Below are 19,756 nucleotides of genomic sequence, written 5' to 3' on the forward strand. Positions count from 1 at the left end.
CAATCCTATCAAATAACATTGGGCAGCGATGAAGTGGATAACGCAGTATCTAAGAGGCTCATCCAGATTGAGCCTATTCTATGGTGACGAAACACCTACGTTAGAAGGCTACACAGATGCAGATATGACAGGTGACATAGGCTCCAGGAAGTCTACATCGGGGTTCATGTTCACATTTGCATGATGAAAGGTCTCTTGGCAAAGCAAGCTACAGAAGGTCGTAGCATTGTCGACGACAGAGGCCGAGTACATTGCAGTCACATAAGCATGTAAAGAGATGCTTTAGATGAAGAAGTTTCTACATGAACTTAGCCTGAAGTAGGAGAAACCCGTGGTCTATTGCGATAGTCAAAGTGCTATACACTTGAGCAAGAATCCAAGTCAGCACTCTAATTCAAAACACATGGAGATTCGGTATCACTAGATCAGGGATACTTTGGAACATAAGGTGTTACAGCTCTAGAAGGTCCACACGGACGAAAAGCTCGACTAGTCGAGGGCTACGCAGATTCAATTCAGATTTGGTGCGGAGTGCGTAAATTTGAGGCGGTTTTCATAGAGGTGCGGAAAGAAGTTTCCTAAACTATAAATAGGGGTCCCTAGGGCTATTCTAGGGCATGCTAAGGCTTCCTAAAGTGATTCTAAAGGAAGAGAGAGAGAGAGAGAGAGAGAGAAAGCTTGTGGAAGGAAAGATTCTGCTCGTAGAAGTGATCTACTGCGTAGTCGACATCTCAGCATTTCTACGTCCTCGTAATCGGTGAGATCTCTCTGTTTTCTTTATTCTCTTATTGTTCATCCACTCCTGCATGAGCGAAGAAGGTTTGATCCAAGCAATGTGTGCTTGTGATCGGTTGTAAAGTTCTATTTCATAGTGAATTGTTGCCCTGGACGAGGTCCTGTGGTTTTTACCTCTTTGAGGGTTTTCCACGTAAAATCTCTTGTGTTGTGTGGTTTGTGTTTTAATTTATTTCATTGTTTTATTATATCTCATAATTATGGTGTCTTTGGGAGGCGAGATCCTAAGGTTTTTGTGCAACGCTCCCAACATGGCCCACCTTATGAGTTGAACAATTTGATTTAGGGCCCAAGTCATCTACATGGTAGGCCAATCTGATGAGTTTATCCTTTTATTTTTAATAATTTCTTTGTTGTAATTGGAGGTTGTGCATGCTTGCTCATGCAGGATTGGGGGAGGGGGGCAATAAGAAATGGATATGGATAAACAATGCTCCCAGCACATATGTCATGAGAAGTGCAAGTTATGTTTTTCTTTGAAGAAATGACAATTATTTTTTTATGATTTTTTATTTTATTTTTATTTTTATGGTTGACTAAAACAAAAGAAACTTCATATCTGAGTTGCAATCCAATTGAATAGTGCATCCAAACACAACCTAAAGGTTTCAACGATAGGCATCTCTCTCTATTGTTTTCTGTGGTGGGGTCCACTCCAGCTTTCGATATGCTCATTCTTTTTCTCATGTCCTAAAATGATCTCTAAAAATCAATGGACGGTATGGATACAACAAATACATCAAGTTGGGCCCACAGAACTTGGTGACATCACTTCAAGTCTAGCTACTCAACTTGGCAGTAACTACTCCACATCCTTCAGCACGAGTGTAGGAGAGAGTAATTTTTTTTAAGACTCTCCCTCTCAATGCGGCTGAATCCCAGTCATTTTGGTCATCTCATGGCTTATATGAAGGCTCGCATATAAACTCCTTACGGTACTGTGCGCAGGAGACCGGCTCTCTCTCTCTCTCTCTCTCTCTCTCTCTCTCTCTCTCTCTCTCTCTCTCTCTCTATATATATATATATATATATATATATATATATATATATATATATGGGAAACGGTTCTATGCGGTCAACCTCATGGGAACTCCCATGAGGTCGAGTTGCCACCATGATGTGGGTCGAACATCTACAACGTGCATCTGATGGGTCCCCTTTAAATTATGGGATATCCCAAAAATCAGTCGTATACGGAACTCAAGTGGGCCATACCATCTAAAATCACGTGAAGACATGAATAAAACATATAAAATCACTTAGTGGGGCCCACTTGAAATTTGGATGCGTGTGAAACTTGGTCTGACCCCTCATCCAAGTAGGACACACATAATGGATGTGCTGGATTTGTGAACCACATATTGTTGGCCCAACAAAATAATTATGAATATTGTAATGGGAGCGTAACCCCTCTCAACTTTTGTATGTGGTGTGGCCCACACAAGTCATGGATTGACTTGATATTTAAGCCCGAGGCCCACCATGGAATGGTGCATCTGACTGATGGGATAGATGTTCGACACGTATCATGGTGGGGCCCACACAGCTCAACCTTATGGGAAGTTCCCATGAGGTCGACCGCATAGTAGGGGTGTACACGAATCGAGCTAGCTCGGTTAGCTCGTTCGACTCGAAAAAGCTCGATTCAACTTGGTTTGAAGCTGAGTTCAAGCCGAGTCGAATTGATTTTTTGAGCTCGAAAATGAGTTCAAACCGAGTTCAAGCTGCCCCGGCTTGACTCGACTCAGATAGAACCCAACTCGAATCAAACTCGGATCAAACTAGTTCAGTGACTCAGTTACTTTGATATTGATGTTTCTCACCAGGTGTTTGATGAAATGACTCAACGAAGTGTGGTTGGTGGCAAGGAAGGTATGTATATAAAACAAATACCCTTTTTTATTGATTTTTATGTTGCTTAGAAGGTTTTTGATAAAATACCTATAAAACCACTGCTGCTGTTTTACATACAATGAGATTTTGAAGGTGTGGTCCATGTGTTTGTGAAAATGCTAGACTTTTTTTTTAGCTCAAGGTCCAACTTGGAACGGTGCATCTGACTGGTGGGGTAGATGTTCGACACGCATTATGGTGGGCCCACACAGCTCAAGGTCGACCGCATAAAACCATTTCCATATATATATATATATATATATATATATATATATATATATATATATATATATATATATATATATGGAAATGGTTCTATGCAGTCGACCTCATGGGAACTTCCCATGAGGTCGAGTTATGTGGGCCCCACCATGATGTGTGTTGAACATCAACACTGTGCATTTGATTGGTCCCCCTTAGGTTATGGGATATCCCAAAAATCAGCCATATATGGAATTTAGGTGGGGCATACTATCGAAAACCATGTGAAGACATGCCTAAAACATATAAAAAAAACTTAGTAGGACCCACTTGAGTTTTGGATGAAACTGAAACTTAGTTTGACCTCTCATCCAAGTGGGACACACACATTGGATGAGCTGGATTTGTGAACCATATCTTAATGGGCTCAATAGATAATTATGAATGTTTTAATGAGAAAGTAACTCCTCTCAACTATTGTATGTGGTGTGGCCCACCCAAGTCGTGGATTGACTTTACTTTTAAGCCCATGGCCTACAATGGAATGGTGCATTTGGTTGATGGGGTAGATGTTCAACACACATCATGGTGGGGCCCACACAACTCAACCTCATGTGAAGTTCACATGAGGTTGACCTCATAGTACCATTTCATATATATATGGGAAAAGGTACTATGCGCTCGACCGCACGATAAGCTCCCGTGAGGTCGAGCTGTGTGGGCCCCACTATGATGCATGTCGACCATCAACACCGTGCATTTGATGGGTCCCCTCTAAATTATGGGATATCCCAAAAATCAGCTGTATACGGAACTCAGGTGGGCCATACCATCTAAAATCATGTGAAGACATGCCAAAAACATATAAAAGCACTTGGTGGGGCCCGCCTGAGTTTTGAATGCTATTGAAACTTGGTCTGAACCCTCATCCAAGTGGGACACACATAATGGTGCATCTGACTGATGGGGTAGATGTTCGAAACGCATCACGTGGGGCCCACACAACTCGACCTCATGGGACGGTCTTGTGAGGTCGAGCGCATAGTACCTTTTCCCTATATATATATAGACACGCCCGTATATATAGGGTTTAGGGTTTATGGTGGACACTCAAAGCTCCTGCTTGTTCCGAGCTAGAGACGGGTGGGGTATGATGTAATCCTCGTTTTATGATGTATGAGTTTGCGTACGAACTGGGTTCAAGCAGGGGCTCTATGGACCTTGAATTTTATTTGCCCTATCTATTCATTTTTTCCATATTATTTTAGGGTATGAAGTCAAAGATATTTACCTATAAGACTCAAGTGGATCACACTAGAAGAAGCGGCGGTGATAACGACACCCATTGTTGAAACCTTCTTATAAAAGAAATAGTGAAAATAAATGCATACCATTGAAACCTTACGATGGATCTTATAATATTTTATTTGCCATCCAACCTATTCACAAGGTCACATTGATGTGGACAGCTTTATCAAAACTTCTATTGCTCCCAATAAAAATTTAATGGTTAGCATTAAATTCCCTCTGAATTTCACTTGTGTCGTGAATTTGCCTTCATATCCTAAATTTACATGGAAAAATGGATGAATGGTTTAGATAAAACTCTACTTCCCGGTGGGCCCTATAAATCCTTTGCTTGGACTTAATTCATTCAGGACATAGATTGGCTCGCGATCCAAAGCTCTGTGGCCTCACCATAATGTATGTGTCCTATCCAAGCCATCCATGCATTTTGCAGCTCATTTCATGGGACAAGCTCACAAATGAGAAAGATTTAAAGCTCAAGCAAACCATATGATAGGAAACAATAGGGATTGAATGCTTACCATTTGACTACAAAAGTTTGGAATCAAGCATTTTTTACCTGCATTCAAGTCCATGTGACGTTATGAACAGAAGTGATGACAAATAAGTATTACTATGGGCCCTAGGAAAGTGCAGACATTATCATGGTGTTTCCGTGGTGTGGTCCACCCGAGCTTTAGATGTGTCTCGTTCTTGAACTCATGCCTCAGAATGAGCTGGAAAAATTGGTTGAACGGCGTGGATAAAACATACGGGGCACAGACCTCTACACCAGCTATGTGGCTGGTGCCGAAACGGATTGGCTACTCCCCCTGCCACCAGCCAATGGCTGGTGTTTGGTGCTCTGTGGGCCCCACCATGATGTTTGTGTTTCATCCATGCCGTCCATCTAATTTTCTAGATTATTTTATGGTATTAGAATAAAAATGAGTTACATCCCAATCTCAAGTGGACCACATTACAGGAAACAGTGTTGAATGAATTTCAACCATTAAAGTTTTTTTGGGCCATAAAAGTTTTGGATCAAGCTGATATTTGTTTTTACCCTTCATCTGGGTCTGTATGACCTAATCAACAGATTGGACGTCAAATAAAAAGTACAGTGAACCTTAGGAGGATTTTAATGGTGGATATCCAATCAATATTGTTTTCCTATGTGGTGTGGTACACCTGAGATTTATATTCCTCTCATTTTTGTGATCAATCCTTAAAATGATCTTTAAAAATGGATGAACAGAATGGAGAAAACACATACATAATGGTGGGGCCCACAGAGCAACGACCACCAGCCACGGGGATGGTGGCAGGGGGAGTAGCCAATCCGTTCCCGGCTGGTGAGGATTGCGTCCTACCCGTCCTATCCCTCCCCGTCTCTAGCCATGAACTGGCAGTTCTGTGGGTGGGCCTATCGTGATGTATCCGTATATCTACATCGTTAATCTATTTTCTCGTATCATTTTAAGATATTTGCACAAATATAAGGCAGATCCAACGCTCAAGTGGACCACACCAAAGATAACTGTTGCATTTACTACTTTATGTATTTAATGCAACCAAGCTTATTATTTAGTGTGGTCCACTTGAGCGTTGGATCTGCCCACCTGAAACTTTAGATCTACCTGGTATTTAGCCAAATGCCCTAAGTGAACTCCTAAGAACGAATGGATGGTGTGGATCAGGCAAAACAATTCCTATGGACCCCACCTAGCCACTCATGTGTACACTAGCATGTGCACATGATGAGCACTGATCTGATGAACTCGGTCAGCTAGCGCTGACCCGAAATTCCTCAAAACAGAGAGATTTCTCTCTATTTTTGCCTTTCAACAGTGGACGGGAAGACATCCAAAAATGTTTGATCACGGCCCACCATGTGGTCCCATCTTCAAGATCTGAACCATCCATCGGATTCATACGATGGGCTCGACCAAAACTGATCCTAGCCCTCTAAAGCTAGGTTTTTGCTACAAAGAGAGAGAGAGAGAGAGAGAGAGAGAGAGAGAGAGAGAGAGAGAACAACTGTGGGAGGAACCGTTGGTGCGCTGGCTCGATCTCAAACATCCATTAGCATCCAAAGACCCCTCCAAACAAATCCAAACCATCCACCCCAGCACTCTTGAGTGCAGAAAATCCTAAAAGGCAGGTAAAGAAATACTGCATTGTTGTTTCCTCGCGACTATGGGAGAAAACCCACCGCCAGCTTCTCCTTCTGAACCCACCACCAAAACCCCATAGAAGCTTCATTTTCCTTCTTCCTTAAGCTTCATGACATCATTCTGAGTCGTCACATGCTCTCATTTCAAAGAAACGGATGCAGATTAAAAATCTGTCATTATCTTCCTCATTGACGAGGAGCTACATCACATCGAGTTGAGGTGAGTTTGAACAGGTTGGGCGAGCTCGTTGAGTCTAGTGGAGTTGCTGGCCTTCAAGGAGAGTCGAGAGTTAGAGAGGAAGAAAGTTTGAGAGAGAAGAAAATCCGATAGAAGGAAGAAGGTGCACTATTGCACCGGCCTGAACCGAGTCGAGCTCGACTCGCTGTCCTGTCGCAAACTTGAGTCAGACTGGGTTCTTCTGAGTCCATTGTTGAACATCCTCCTACAAGAAGAAGGGAAGAGAAAGAGAGGGTGAAGAAGGAGGGGGAGATCAGGTTGGTGGCTGAGTTGACTCGGCTGGAACCGAGTCCAGCCAATTTGAGTTGGGTTAGTTTGTCCAGGCTCATTGCTGGACATTCCAGCTAGGTAGAAAGAAGAGAGAAAGAAAAGGATGAGAAGAGGAAAAGAAAGAGAGAGGGAGAGGTGTTGGTGGATGTGTTGAGCCGAGCCAACTCGGGTGCCGAACTGAGTTGATTCAACTCAAACCAACTAGCTTATGGGCCAAACCGAGTCAACTAATGAAAGTTAACTTCCCTCCTCAAAGTAGATTATTTTGGTTTCTTATCATTTGTATTACCATGAGAATTGTGACTACTAAGCATGATTAACCGTAAGCTAATGACTTAAATCAGCCTTAGACATTAGTATTTTATTTGATATCCTTGAATAATTATCATTGATAGTAGACTGTACTAATTATCACCATCATAATGATTATGATCACCGTATTAGCTAATATTAATTGTATCATCAATGTTAACAATTACCTTATAACTATTAAATCAACATTCTAATTAATTGTACACCAACTAGAGTCCAAACCCTAAGGTCTAAACCTAGACCTAGACTCTAGGGTGAAACCCTAGAATTAGGTAATTCAAACCCTGGGTTAGGACTTTAACCATAAACAGTGTACTAAGCAGGATTAACCATTAACTGATTCTTCACATTAGCATTAAACATTATAAACAAAACTAAGATCATTAGGCGCTTACATTGCATTTACTTTCCTTAAGTATTATCATGAAAAGGACTCAGCATTGATAGTTACTATTAGTACTAATAGAAAATGTTATCACTTTCATTATGGGGTTAGTATAATTATTATTATTAGTCATCATCACATTATTGTTAGTAAATATTCTATCTCTAGCACATCTATTAGCTAATAGATTATTACTATAAGAACATCAGCATGTTTGGTATATTTAAGTACCCACCTGTGAACCATCATTATTAACATTGATGGATTAACACTCCTATTATGAACATTAATGGATCCATTGTACAATAATAATAATGCTAATAATAATAATAACTTCGGAATCAAATCCTAAAATCTAAGCACCGAATTAAACTTTAAGATAAGACCCTAAAACCTAGATAATCCAAGCCCTAGGTTATTTTAATCTTGACCATGAACACTTTGTAGGACATTGATCTCACGCACAACTTCACAATTCATGATAGGATCCGATTCTAAGGGTGCACGCGCTTCCTAGCAGCCTTAGTTGGCATTGGCAATTCGACTAGTCAAGTGATGATTTCTTCCTCTTGAGCTTTCCATTTCCCATTAGCTTAAGTGATAGTTTTTATTTACATTTCAGTTAATAATTGATCTTTATCTTATAGTCACATGTGCTAAGTGTTGGAATTGAACTACTAGATTATATGCCTGATATTTATCTTGCATATTATCTCATGCTTGTGGATTATTTGTGGATTGCTTATAGAACTTAAACTGGTACATCAGTGGGAAACCCCCACCTATAAATGTACACCCATACTTGGGATGTAACCTGACTGGTTGTGATTATAATGGACCTTCGGCTTAGTGGTTATTAAGCGGTAATTTAAATTGATCAATGATGTGGGCCTCTATCCAGGGTTGTTGTGTCTAAGTGGTTTTTAAGGATGGTCTTTTATCGCATGGTTTTAATACTCGCTCTATGTGGCTTATTTTGCTATTTGCCCTATGTGGCTTGTTTTGATATTGGCCCTACGTGGCTTTATTTTGGTATTTTTCTATATGGGTCCGATATTTTATACTGTGAAACCATGCGATGGTAAGCCTCATATATTGTAATATGATTGGCCACTAGTCGATGAGGTTCCATTAAACATCCTAACATGGTAGTCTCATGAGTCGGGGATGGTAGCACGGGACTTACGCCCAAGCTATCGGCCTACGCTGATGATGAGTTCCCGTAGTGACCTTTGAGCTTATTTAAATTGGCTGGTTGTGATTGGACTAATAACAGGTTAGCTAATCATGCATAAATGGCACAGACCAGCATCTATTGCTATCGTACGTGATATACATATTTATCCAACTGGATGTTTTTTCCGGGACAATGATTGTATGGGTGACGAGCCCAATGTCCGACTGGATTTTTTTCTGGGACAATGATTGCCTGGGTGATGAGCCCAATGTCTGTACGGATGAGTATCCCCAGGGCGATGATTGCATTCATGCATCCATGCATATAATAAAACTGCATTTACTCTTTTTTGGTTGCCTAGATGTTTTATATTATTTCTTACCTAATGCGGCAGTGTGTAATCTTGAGGGAAATTCACACTGAGTTGGCCACTCATCCATCAAATATATAACCGTACAGGTAGCACAGGTGGCTTAATTGAGTTTCAGGTTTAGATTGATGAGGAGTAGAGTACCACTGTTAAAGATGCATGATTGTATGGTCAAGAGTTGCTACATGGTTTACAGTTCCAGATTTGTTATATTTTTCTTTGGTTACATGTAATATCATTTCACTTGTAATTGTAAGTTTGGGACATTTGTTTGTATAAGTCATTATGGGCAATCTCTTGTATATTCTAAATGAAATATAAATTTTCCTTTATGCTGACTTGTCCATTCTATGCTTATCTATTAACTCTGATGAAAAAAAAAGATTATATATGGGATTTGGCTCTTTATAAGTTAACACTTGGGTTTTTGGGAAACGGGTCACATACTCGGGTCCTGAAAAGTCGGGGTGCTACAACGACAGCTTTCTTGTCCACATTACTAAATGTCAAATCTGCCTAGCACCAAAGGGGTGCCAAGGTGATAAATAGAGATTTCAACCACGCCACACTTATTTCCCTTGCGATAAAGCAAAGAGATGTAATGTCGATGTCACGCCCCAAACCCGGGGACGGACAGCTTCTGTGATGCCCTGAATTCGGCACTCGACTTCCATACACCAAGTCCCAAGTTCGGCGCACCACAAGGAAGATTTTTAACTGATTTTTTTTTGGTATATATATATAATAATACCTGAACATGAAGATCCATAATTAAGGTACCAAGCAACACTCTCCATTATAAATCCTGATGGTTACAAGTACAATGCTTCCAAAAGGTACACAACGTCAACATTGCCAAATCGAAAAATAGATGCAATGCATCGAGAAAGCAAAGTCTTCCAAGCTACTCTAGCCCTGAAAAAAATGGAAAATAGAATGCTTAGGCAAAAGCCTAGTGAGTACACACGTGTGTGCAATGTGTCCTACATGCAAGCAAGATAAATATGCTGCAAGGAAATCATACCACAGCCATAACCATATTACATGCATCCGTAATCACATCATCATCATCATATTGTTATGCCATAATTATACAATATCGAAAATACTGACAAGTCCATGAGTCATACAATATCAGAGTACGCAATATAAATCAGCTATGCAAATGAGGAGTTATAAAGAGCTAAATATCAGATGTCGAGGATGCAATGCAATATAAGTTCCAAATGAGTTCACGAATACCGTCAGCCGTATGTAAATACTGAAACATAGTAACCTGAAATGTTAAATGTTACTAATGCAATGCAATATGTGGTGCGAATGAAATGACTATGCTAGAGTGAAGTTGGGATGATAGTACGTAGTATCGCAGACTATGGGCTCTATTACAAAGGACTTCTATCCAAACTAGTCACATACCTAATTTGGATAGTCAGACTCAATGTGGTAAACTCCTAATCTCAGGTTAGTCACGCACCCCATCAGAAATCCTGGCCATTGCAAAGGTACACGTAACAAGATATGAATGCTATCAGCTATAACACTGCCATGCGATGCGAGATGCAACTCAAGCATGTCAATCCTCATCATATATCAGTACTGTTCATTCTGGATCATCATCGGGGTTTAGTACACTTCAAATGGCACTGCCCCTCTCCTAGCAGTACAGTCCAAGTGAGTGTAAGAAATCTCACTATCCACCTAGCCAATAGTTTACCAATACCTATCCGACACGTCGGTAGCGGACCCATTTATGAGCTGGTTAAACTCAGCCTAGCTATGCCCCCTACCCTCAGACGGGTAAGGCCACACCCCCTCCCAACCGACCTCGGCACAGTGGCAGACGCGGCCTCCTGGTGTTCGGCACTCGGGCGCTCATGTATCTACTCGGTCTCGAAGTTGGGGCATCTCCTAGCCTCAGAGGCTTAGGAATTTTCACCCAGGGACATCTATGGCGCCTGTATGCTAAAACCAAACATTTTTGGTGTCTCATCTGGCCATCCACAATATGTCTGTGGAGGCTACGACCCTGATGTCGCTAGGGCACACAATGTAAGATGCATGAGTCATACAATACAATCAGCATCAATCCTGCGCAAACTGTGCACTCATGTGAGATAACCTCCGCCCATCAGGGAGTCTCATAACAATCTGCCCAACGACATATGCAATGGTCAACCGCATCTCATAACAAACATGCAGATGATGCGTATGGGCATGTATAATGATGCTATGCTATCACATACTCATAATCAGTATCAATAACAGGCCTCAAGAATTGGCTTCGACAATGTGGACATTTAACCAACATTGCCCCCAAGGAATGACCCACATAAACATCAATACATACATCATGGTGAAATCACACATCACATCGGTCCTCAGATACATCGCTTTGGGTCTCACATAAGGGCCGCACATTCATCGCATTGGGCCTCACTCATGGGCCGCATATGCATCACATTGGGTCGTATCATATGGGCCTTACACATCGCAATGGGCCTCGTCACATGGGCCATGAATACACCACATCAGGCTTCACGACCCATGGGCTTTAACTACACAATAAGTGGGTCCTACACATGCACCTCAAATATATCACAATGAGCCACAACCCATGGGCCTAAAGTACATCTCAATGAGCCACAACCATGGGTTTTAAATACATCACATTGGGCCTCGAATACATTGTAAGTGGCCTCAAATCTATTTCACAGGTAGGCCACATACGTGGGCCTAATACACATCACTATGGACCACATCACATGGGCTGAAAATATATCTCAATGGGCCTTGCCCATAGGCCACGAATACAGGACTAAACCAATTATGATAAGTCTTATATCACACGTCACATGGTTAATGGCTCATATTTGGTGTTGCATGGTTAAGGACCAAGAGTCACATTTCATTGTACTAATTACGGTTTAAAGATCACAGCGTATAGAATCCAGGACCTTGATAGCATTAGCTTGAGTAACATAACCCTACATTACATTCGGTTAAGTGTACAACTTGGTTATATGTGATTCAAGTGGCGGTATCTATATCGATAAGCACAAACCTACATTGTTGAATGGCCATCAATACCACTTGATTTCATACGGTTAGGTGGCCTTGTACATATTTCACATTTATACAATTAGATGACTACATATACTACATATACCCCACTATTGCCTATGATGAGGTGGTTATATATACATCAAATACCTACATGATTAATGGACCAAATAGGTATATCACACCCTCACACCACTGGAGTGTACATATTTGTTAAAATTAAACATGATTTAGGGTTTAAACACAAGTTACATGATCTTATTACTTAGGGCCGCACTCTAACCAAAGTGCCAAGTGATCAAGGGTTGTTCACAATCAGCCCATTTAAGGGATTAATCATCATAACTTCAAGAATTATAATACCAGTTCGTCATATGTTTAACACATAGAGATTACAAACTCTTGTCGAAGAGGCCTAATGGTTGGCCCAAGGCTACCACTGATGGGCCCACCTGACATTCACTTAAAATGGGCCTTAACATTCTTGGACCCATAAATAAATGGAATTTACAATGAGTTCTATATGGTGGAGCTCATGGGGCTTTCCCATGAGGTTAAGTCGTATGTGACTCACTTAAGACTTAGGTCTACTTTGATTTTAGTACAAATCCTAAAATGATATGAGGAAGTGGATGGTCCGCATGGATTAAATAGATACCCCATGGGGGCCTTAGGTTGAATTCTATAGTTAAGTCCTTATTCTCACAACCTTGTATTATATGGTCCAATTCAGGTTGGATTGACTGATCTTTGGGACAATGCTCTAAAGGGGACCCTGTACATGGGCTAGATAGGTTGAATATGTAATACATCATCAGAATGACCCATAATAAATTTTTAGTGATGAGAGTTCACTTTATATTATTTCATAATGTACGGCTATCTAATTATTGGATGGGCCTGCTTCATGGTAACATACCGTCAAAAGGGTTAATAAAATAGATAAACGGTAAGGATCTTAAATATATATCGTGTCATAGCTATGGTAGATTATGTGGCATAACACCTGCATCAAAGTGGGCCATACCACACACAAGTTGAGAGGTTTACCCTCCATTAAATATTCATAATCGGGTCTACAGAGATGTGGTTCATAAATTCGGCCCATCCATTATGTGTGTCCCACTTGGTTGAGGGGTCAGACCAAGTTTTAGATACATCCATATTTCAGGTGGACCTAACAAGTGATTTTACATGCTCGAGCTTCAAGTTGTACGAATGGTTCAAGGAGATCAAAGTTACATGGGTCCTAAAGTGATGTATTTATTATACCTACACCTTTCATTTATTTGTAGAGATTATTTTAGAAAATTATCTAAAAAAATGAATCATAACCAAAGATTATCTGGACCTCACCTCAATTAGCAGTGAGGATAATGATTTCACCGTTAAACCATTCATAGGGCCCTCCATAATGTTTATTTTCAATTCGATATGTTCATAAGGTCACAAAGACCTGAATTAAGGGGAAATACAAATTTCATATTGGTCCAAAACTTCTTACCCAAAAGGGTTCCAATGGTAGATATTTAATCCTTGCTGCTTTTGTAGTGTGGCCCACTTAATAGTTATATCTATCTTATTTTTCTTCTCAAACCTTAAGACAAGCTCATCAAATGGATGGATGGTTTAGATATAACATATACTACATGATCAGACCCATGAAAATTGCTGATTTATTTAGCTTCATAAATTTATTTTTATTTTCATTTTTTTGATGGTGTGGGCCACATGAGTTCCGTGTACGGCTGAATTTTGAGGGTGACCCATTTTTAAAGGGGACCCATCAAATGCATAGTGCTAATGTTTGACATACATCAAGGTAGGGCCTGTGGTAGGGCCCACTTTCTTCCAGCGTGAACAGCAGACGCTGCTTGCTGCAACGTCAGACGCTGACAGCAACAGCGTTAGGGCTGTTTTGCATTTTTTTTTGTTTTTCATATTTGGGGCCCACAATAGGACGATCTACTTCGTCTACTGAGTTCTTAGGCTCGTAACAGGTCTAAAGAGACCAATATTGATATATTTAGGTGGATAGAAACACCACAGTAGGCTCCAATCATTTATTACTATTAAAAAAAAGGTCTTTTTGATGGTGTGGCCTACCAAAGATCTGGATTGTCTTCATTTTTCAGCTCCATGGCTAAAATGAGCTGGGAAATTAAATGGAGAGCGTGGATTGAATACATACATCATGGGTGGGGCCCGTTGGGGCCCACACTTTTTTCATTCTTTTTATTTCAAGCGGCAGGGGCGTCTGGACGCTGCTTGCTGCAACGTCCAACCTTCCTCTCTCTTTTTTTTTGTTTTTATTTATTTTTTTATTTATTTGGTGTGTGTGCACGTGTGTGCACATGTGTGTTTGGCCAGCACAATGGCCTCACTTTGGGATGGTTTGGATGGCCTACAAAATTCTAGTGGGGCCAACAATCAATGGGTCCCACATAAAGTCTATAAAAACATTGTTGTTATTATTATTATTATTATTATTTTGTATTCTCCCATGAATCCACACCATTAAACACATCATTATCACATCATTATGATCAACATCATCTCCACCATACAAAAACACAGCAAAAACAAAATAAGAATGAATAGGTGGGTGTACTCACCTTGATGAATTAGATGGATGGTTGAGATGGATGGAAGGGATGGAATTGATGGTTGAGATGGATGGAAGGTATGGGATTGATGGAGTTGATGGCCCACCAAGATCACTCCTCTCTCTCTCTCTCTCTCTCTCTCTCTCTCTCTCTCTTTCTTATGGAAAAATGGTGAAATGCCAAGGGATGGAGGGGTATTTATAAAGAAATTGATAAAATTTTGGTTAAGCTAATGTGATTAATATTAGCTTAAGCTAAGATTATGGTACTTAATTCATGCTTTGTAATTAATGGTGGATTAAAGGAGCATGAGATGGCATAGTGTGGTGATGTCATGTATAGTGTATGGCATGGAGAAAGGTTGACTTTTCATGCACATGAGAGAGAAAAGATATGGGTGTGTGACATCACACACATGGGTAGAGATTCTCTCACCCATGTGTGGCATGTGCATGTGTGTATGACATGTGTTGTGCACATGTGTGGAGTGAAGTACATGGCTCCATGCACACATGATACACTAATTATTCTTCACAGCGTATCTCACTAACGGAGTATCATACCGACGCACGGGTGGTACCTCCACGATCGTGGCAATGGGACGGTCGATATGAGATAGGTTTCGAGGTCTTGGGGTTCTGGTTAGTTGGGTGTGTACTATGAATGGCTAATCTAGGTCTAGCTAAGGGTGTCGATCATCGTGCATATATGCATAGAAACTGGTACGGAATGGACTGGGTATTACAGTCGATATTGATACAGTATACTCTACTCGTAGAGATATTCACCTTTAGCACAAACAACTTAAAATAAAATGAAACAAAACATAAGAAGGTTATCCTTGAGCATCCATGCATCGTCAATCGACCAGTCACCGAACAACATTGTGTCATCATATTTCACATGTGTAGCACTCACCACACTGCCCCCTACCCACAATCCTCTGATGTGATTGACATTCACCGCATTCCGAAGTAATTTCAATAAGAATTCACCAATAATGGAAATGAGGGGGGAATGAAGGATCACCCTGCTTGATGCTACAATTTCTTTTGAAAAACCTTCAGGGGTCCCATTGATGAGAATAGAAAAGCAAGAAGTCAATGTGCATGGCTTAATCCAATGCTATCACTTATTACCAAAACCAATGCGACCCAAGATAAATAACAAAGTTCCAATTGATGTAGTCATATGGCTTTCCCATTTCAAACTTAAATAGAAAACCCTTCAGCCCTTTCTTGGTTTATTCATCAACAAGTTCGTTCACAATAAAAGACCCATCAAGCACTGTTTAGCACAGTGCAAAAGTACTTTAATACTGCAAGTTAACACAACTTGCCACCTTCTCAACTCCCTAACCAAAACTTAGCCATGATTTTATAAACACTACTGATTAAGCTATTAGGTCTATAGCCCAATACAATTTCAACAATATCCTTCTTTGGGATGAGGGGTGTTGGGGGAAAAATTGACAAGTCTATAAGTCGGCTTATGCAATGGACCAACTCTACTTAACCAGCATCGGCCTAGTAAAACCCAAACTTGATAAGGTGTCTACGTCCGGAAACAAGCCGACCTTCAAGGAGGTCGATGCAACTGTAAGGACACTCTAAGAACATGGCTACGAGTCCATTTGGAGAAGCCATGTTCCGACCTAATAGGTCGATTACAAATCGACCATAGAACTGTCATAGGTCGGATAAAGCTTGACCATAGATCAACCCCAGATCGCTTATTACTCGGTTATAGATCAGTCATAGCTCAGCCATTGGACGGCCGAAGATCGGCCAAAGTCTGGTTACAGGTCAACAACGTCCCATGACAAGGTCAAAGACCATTAGCGCCCGACTAAAAGGAACACAATCCTACGACCCAACCATTGGTCAAAGATGGTGAATGCTGATCTGTTGGGAAGATCGTAGTCACTTATTCTCAAGCCGACACCTGCTTATGGGAGCCGACCAAAATATGAGCTAGAGATTCGATGGAACTCCTATCATCCTGAAGATCTCTCCCTAGATCTTCGGGGGATAAAATCAAATCCCAATAATATCGAGAATCGGTAATCTTATAAAGATCCCAGATCCGAACGGATCTTCAAGATATCAAGACGAATCCTCATACAATTGGACTCTCTCTCTCTCTCTCTCTCTTTATATATATATAGGTATCCTCAACCTTCAGAGGTACGCACATTCTAACCCTAGCACTCGACTGGTGTCTCTTTTTTGAATACCCTACCCTGTAAAAAAAAGACCCCGTTCCTGACTTAGGCATCAGAGAGTCCCCTGCACTGGCCAGGGTCTTCTTTATTTCTCTTTTACACCTGTGCAGGTACAAGAGGGTTAACTTCGGAGGGTCTACTGAAAAATTGTATCAACAGTTTAGCGCCATCTATGGGAAACGACGTTCTAAGCCATTCTTAGATCTACCAGCAACATCTAGAATGGCTAGGGGAAAGAAGAAAGCGCAATCCCCTCCGGTGGCGATTCCAATCGCAACCTTACCTATGACTAGTTGCGCCCCGGAACCGCTAGAGCAACCCAGGAAGCCTAAGCCACAGGCGAGCCATCAAGGTTCCTCCTCTGGATCAGGCAGACACGATCCACGGACTAGTGTGAGGAATGGTCGAATGAACAATCTCTAAAGAGAGGTCGGGGATATAAGATCAGATTTGGGCCGCATGATGCGATTATTGGAACAAATCCAACCTCAACCTACACTGAGGGCTAACGGTCCTCCCCGGCCTTCTTGCATGCATACCGAAAGCAGTAGGATCATTGTCCCTCCCAGCCTACTAGTGTGCAAGTTGCCCCTCAGCCGAGCCAGCACTATACTCCGGCTCAACCTGTCCCATCTCATGTGTCTAAAATCGTGCCTTTACTTGCCTCTGAGCTATGTCATGAGATAGATCAGAGAAGGAGCAGTAGGGCCCCAGTCAAGGCCACTGCTGAGAGTGGGTAACCGTGGAAAATCGAGCTAAAGAGCCTAAGGGATCAAATTGGCAACATGTAGCAAACATACCGAGTTAATGCAGCGATGATCACAATGGAGGAAACTGAATCCCCGTTCACTCCCGAGATTCTGCAAGCACAACTACTGGACAAGTTTCGACTACCTCAGATCACGCCCTTCACAAGGAACACCGACCCATCAGAGCACATGGAGTCCTTCCGAATCTACTTGGAACTCCACGACGCTTCTGATGCAGTCATGTGCCGAGCATTCTCTTTGACTCTAGCCGACACTACTCAACTATGGTTTAAATAATTAAAATTGAGGTCCATTAGCTCATTCTCAGAGCTCAGCCAAGATTTTATCACGAACTTCATCGGAGGAAAGAAGAGACTTAAAGCACCTGCTCATCTTCTTGAAATAATCCAGAAAGAAGGCGAACTCTTAAAGGACTACATCAAGTGCTTCAACCTAGAAGCACTACAAGTTTGAAAACATTCAGATGAAACCGCCCTGAACACTATCATGAGCAGGCTAAGAAATAAGCCTTTCCTCTTCTCTCTGGATAAGAACCCTCCTGCCACTCTACCCAAATTTCTGAACAGATCACAGAAGTATGTTAACGCTGAGGAATCCTAGATATTACAGGATGCTGCCCAAAGCAAAAATCCTCCAGCTAAAGAGCAGACAAAGGCAGAGCCCAGTACAACCGATAAGAAAAGAAAGGATGATCGATCTCGGGATGACAGAAAATTGAACAAATGACCTGACCATAAGTTCAAGATTTACACTCGTCTAATCAAGATGACGGAACAAGTCCTGATGCAGATCAAGGACAAGCATCCTCTCCATTGGCCGAATAAGATGAAATCTAACCCCGACAAAAGAAGTAAAAATAGATACTGCCTCTTCCACCGAGATCACGGGCATAACACAAGCGATTGCTTTGACCTCAAGCAAGAAATCAAGGCACTCATTCACAATGGTCATCTCGAGGACTACTTCGACAATAGAGAAGATCAGATCAAGGCCACCGAGGAACAGCCGATCAACAATCAGCCAACTGGAAAATCCGCACTATCTTTGCAGGCGACGAAGGAGGAGGTGACTCAAATAATGCTCAGAAGGCGCACGTTAGAAGCATTAGGCGTCCTGAGGAAGAAGTTCTGCTCCTCAGACGAACTTCAAAAGAGCAAAAGATGGAGAAATACAACATAGTCTTCACTGAAGAGGACGCCCGAGGTATCCACCTCCCCCATGACAATGCACTGGTAATCACTTTAACCATCGCCAACTGAAAAGTTTTTCAGATTCTTGTCGACATAGGATCGTCAGCAGATGTGCCCTTTATTCAAGCCTTCGACAAAATGGGAGTTGGTCGGTCTCTACTCCGACCTGTCAAAACTCCATTAGTCATTTTTTCGGGCAAACAGGTCATGCCTGAAGGAGCCATCTAGCTCCCTCTCTCGGTCGGGGAGGGACAGAATCAAACCGCCATGATGGTCGATTTCCTCATGGTCGACCAACCATCTATATACAACGCCATCCTCAAACGACCATCGTTGTACCTCCTGTGAGCTATGGTATCAACTTACCACTTGGCAATGAAATTCCTAACCAAGCAAGGAGTTGGGATCATTAAAGGCGATCAACATGATGCTCGATAATGCTAAACGATGCCACTGAAAGCCCCACGTGAAGCAATGACCATTGTGAGAGAGGCCGACCCATGGAAGACCTCATTCTGATCCCGTTGGACAAGTCTGATCCATCTAAGACTGTCCAAATAGGGTCATCCTTGACAACGCCACTGCGTGATAAGATGGTCTCCCTCCTCTGACACTACATCGGCATTTTCACTTGGTCCCATGAAGATATGCCTGGAATTGATCATGTCGTCATCACGCATCGTCTAAACACTGATCTGTCCTCCTGACCAATTCGATAGAAGCGACGTGTCCTTAGTCCTGAAATGTATAACGTGATTGAAGAAGAGGTAGGCCAACTCATCAGAGCCAGTTTCATCGA

This window comes from Magnolia sinica, chromosome 18 (assembly GCF_029962835.1).
Source record: "Magnolia sinica isolate HGM2019 chromosome 18, MsV1, whole genome shotgun sequence".
Classification (NCBI taxonomy): Eukaryota; Viridiplantae; Streptophyta; class Magnoliopsida; order Magnoliales; family Magnoliaceae; genus Magnolia; species Magnolia sinica.